The 3,970-nt window shown below is 44.2% G+C and overlaps 1 non-coding gene across 1 annotated transcript; it reads right to left on the reverse strand.

Annotated features, from left to right (window-relative positions):
• Positions 1–2,589: 2,589 nt before the first annotated feature.
• On the reverse strand, positions 2,590–2,661 carry Trnaw-cca. The gene has a single exon. It is a non-coding gene; the product is annotated as a tRNA-Trp (tRNA).
• Positions 2,662–3,970: the final 1,309 nt, after the last annotated feature.

The following is a 3,970-nucleotide window of genomic DNA, read 5'->3' on the forward strand; positions in this document are numbered from 1 at the left end:
ATTCTATCGGCTGCATTTGCCGAACCGCTAAGTAACGGGGACATAAACACACCAGCATCGATTGTCAAGCAATGCTAGGGGGACAAACACAGACACTCAAACACACACACGCATATATATATACATATATACGACGGGCTTCTTTCAGTTTCCGTCTGCCAAATCCACTCACAAGGCTTTGGTCGGCCCGAGGCTATAGTAGAAGACACTTACCCAAGGTGCCACACAGTGGGACTGAACCCAGAACCATGTAGTTGGTAAACAAAATTTGAGAAACGGTTGTCTTTTATTATTGGCAGAGTCATTAACATGCTGGGAAAAATGCTTATCAGTATTTTCTCTGTCTTGACATTCTGAGTTCAAATCCTGCCAAGGGCAACCTTGCCTTTCGTCCTTTTGGGGTTGATAAAATAAGCTCCTGTCAAGTACTGGGGCTGATGTAGTCGATTTAAAGATTAGCTGGTGGTGGTCCATATATATTCTTTTACTTGTTTCAATCATTTGACTGTGGCCATGCTGGAACACTGCCTTAATTAATTTTTTAGTCAAAGAAATCGACCCCAGGACTTATTCTTTGTAAACCTGGTACTTAATTCTATCGGCCTTTTTTGCCAAACTGTTAAGTTACCAGGACAGAAGCACACCAATATTGGTTGTTAAACAGTGGTGGTGGACGACAAACATATATATAATGACACAAGCACAGACGCACACACAGACACACGCACGCACACACACACACACACGCACGCACGCACACACACACACACACACACACACACGCGCACACACACACACACACACACACATACATTCGACTGGCTTCTTTCGGTTTCCATCTACCAAATCCACTCGCATGGTTTTGGTCAACCTGAGGCTATAGTAGAAGGCACTTGCCCAAGGTGCCACGCAGTGGGACTGAACCCGGAATCATGTGATTGTGAAGCAAGCTTCTTACTACACAACCACGTCTGCTCTTATATACCTTTGTGTATGTGTGTGTGAGAGAGAAAGAGAGCGAAAAAGAGAGAGAGTGAGAGAGAGACTTTTGTGTCTCTCTCTTTTTCTCTTTTCTCTTTTACTTGTTTCAGTCATTTGACTGTGGCCATGCTGGAGCACCGCCTTTAGTCGAGCAAATCGACCCCGAGACTTATTCTTTGTAAGCCCAGTACTTATTCTATCGGTCTCATTTGCCGAACCGCTAAGTGACGGGGAAGTAAACACACCAGCAAACACAGACACACAAACACATACACTTATATATATATACATATATACGACAGGCTTCTTTCAGTTTCCGTCTGCCAAATCCACTCACAAGGCATTGGTCGGCCCTGGGCTATAGTAGAAGACACTTGCCCAAGATGCCACGCAGTGGGACTGAACCCGGAACCATGTGGTTGGTTAGCAAGCTACTTACCACACAGTCACCCCTGCGCCTCTGTATTTGTTGTCAAAACCACTTGCCAACCAAAGTCGGTGTGTTTATGTTCGCGTCACCTAGTGGTTCGGCAGAAGTTATCGACAGAAAATCAGACAGACTTTACAAAAAACTGGGATCGATTTATTCAACTGAAATTTGTTTAGGGGATACCCCAGCATGGCCGCCATCTAATCTCTCTCTATATAAACGGCAGTTTGTCTGTGTGCGTGTCTGTGTGTCTGTCAGGTTGTACCCTCACCCTGACCACGGCTTTCAACCGATTCTGATGAAAATTGACACACACATAGCCCAATGTCATAATTCAAAACTAACGCAGCGAAAATTTTGAAAAGTTCCCCCAGTTCTGTAAAAGATCGATAAATTCGACATGGGGTCGACAATCAGAAACACAAACTACAGATGGTCTAGGGACGCAACTCGACCTTTTTAACTATCAAAAAAAAATTTGCCATCATTTTTTTTCCCCATTTTTTTGCTATTTTTTGGCTATAACTCTCTAAAAATGCTTTATAGTTATTTCCCTTACAAACCCGAGCAACGCCGGGCGATACTGCTAGTAACTGAAATAAATGAAAAGATATTTACACGGTTTCCGAGTAGTTGCCTCTTGTATCACATACTGTATATTTCCAGTGGTTAACGTTGCTCTATCATAAATGGGGTGGAAAAAGAAAATATATTACAAACATAGGCGCAGGGGTGGCTGTGTGGTAAGTAGCTTGCTAACCAACCACATGGTTCCGGGTTCAGTCCCACAGCGTGGCATCTTGGACAAGTGTCTTCTGCTATAGCCCCGGGCCGACCAATGCCTTGTGAGTGGATTTGGTAGACGGAAACTGAAAGAAGCCTGTCGTATATATGTATATATATATATATATGTGTGTGTGTGTGTTTGTCCCCCTAGCATTGCTTGACAACCGATGCTGGTGTGTTTACGTCCCCGTCACTTAGCGGTTCGGCAAAAGAGACCGATAGAATAAGTACTGGGCTTAGAAAAGAATAAGTCCCAGGGTCGAGTTGCTCGACTAAAGGCGGTGCTCCAGCATGGCCGCAGTCAAATGACTGAAGCAAGTAAAAGAGTAAAAGAGTATTCTATAATAAACAAAATTTAATTTGACTGTAAATAAAGCAGGAAAAAAAAAATTTGACCCCGACGTGATTCGAACACGCAGCCTTCTGATCTGGAGTCAGACGCGCTACCGTTGCGCCACAGGGCCAGCTGTTCGTTTCGCTTTTACAATAAGCTATTTGATGGCTGAGCAGCGATTATCTCGGTAGAAAGAGAGAGAAAAGGAAATGAATGCAGGAAGATATTTAGATTGAGAAAGAACCGGAGGAGGCGAGCGGGAGTAGGAGAGGGAGAGAACTGATAACAAGGAGGGAGGGCGGTAGAAAGAGAGAGAAATGGAAATGAATGCAGGAAGATCTTTAGATTGAGAAAGAACCGGAGTAGGAGTGAGGAGGAGGCGAGCGGGAGTAGGAGAGGGAGAGAACTGATGACAAGGAGGGAGGGCGGTAGAAAGAGTGAGAGAAAAGGAAATGTATGCAGGAAGATATTTAGATTGAGAAAGAACCGGAGTAGGAGTGAGGAGAAGGCGAGCGGGAGTAGGAGAGGGAGAGAACTGATGACAGCGAGGGAGGGTGGTAGAAAGAGAGAGAAAAGGAAATGAATGCAGGAAGATCTTTAGATTGAGAAAGAACCGGAGTAGGAGTGAGGAGGAGGCGAGCGGGAGTAGGAGAGGGAGAGAACTGATGACAAGGAGGGAGGGCGGTAGAAAGAGTGAGAGAAAAGGAAATGTATGCAGGAAGATATTTAGATTGAGAAAGAACCGGAGTAGGAGTGAGGAGAAGGCGAGCGGGAGTAGGAGAGGGAGAGAACTGATGACAGCGAGGGAGGGTGGTAGAAAGAGAGAGAAAAGGAAATGAATGCAGGAAGATATTTAGATTGAGAAAGAACCGGAGTAGGAGTGAGGAGAAGGCGAGCGGGAGTAGGAGAGGGAGAGAACTGATGACAAGGAGGGAGGGTGGTAGAAAGAGAGAGAAAAGGAAATGAATGCAGGAAGATATTTAGATTGAGAAAGAACCGGAGTAGGAGTGAGGAGACGGCGAGCGGGAGTAGGAGAGGGAGATAACTGATGACAGCGAGGGAGGGAGACGGTATGAAGTCTACAAAAGGAGAGAGAGATAGATAGATAGATAGATAGAGAGAGATATAGCAACGTGCTAGATAGATAGATAGATAGATAGATAGAGAGAGAGAGAGAGAGAGATTGCGATAAAATGACTGAAAAATATAGTGCCCCACCTCCCGATTTTTGTTCTGTTATAACTTTCTTATAAATTACGTTTATGTAGCTGTTTGGCGATCTTTCGTCTCTAGTAGACCTTTCCGTCGGTTTCTGTAAAAAATTTTTTTTTTACATATGGGCTTGCGGGAACTTTTGAAGTAATATACATACATATACACATACACCGAGTAAAAAATTTCAGTTATCTCTTTCTTTCACACATTACTCTGTCTCTTCA

This window comes from Octopus sinensis, linkage group LG29 (genome assembly GCF_006345805.1).
Source record: "Octopus sinensis linkage group LG29, ASM634580v1, whole genome shotgun sequence".
In the NCBI taxonomy this organism is placed as follows: domain Eukaryota; kingdom Metazoa; phylum Mollusca; class Cephalopoda; order Octopoda; family Octopodidae; genus Octopus; species Octopus sinensis.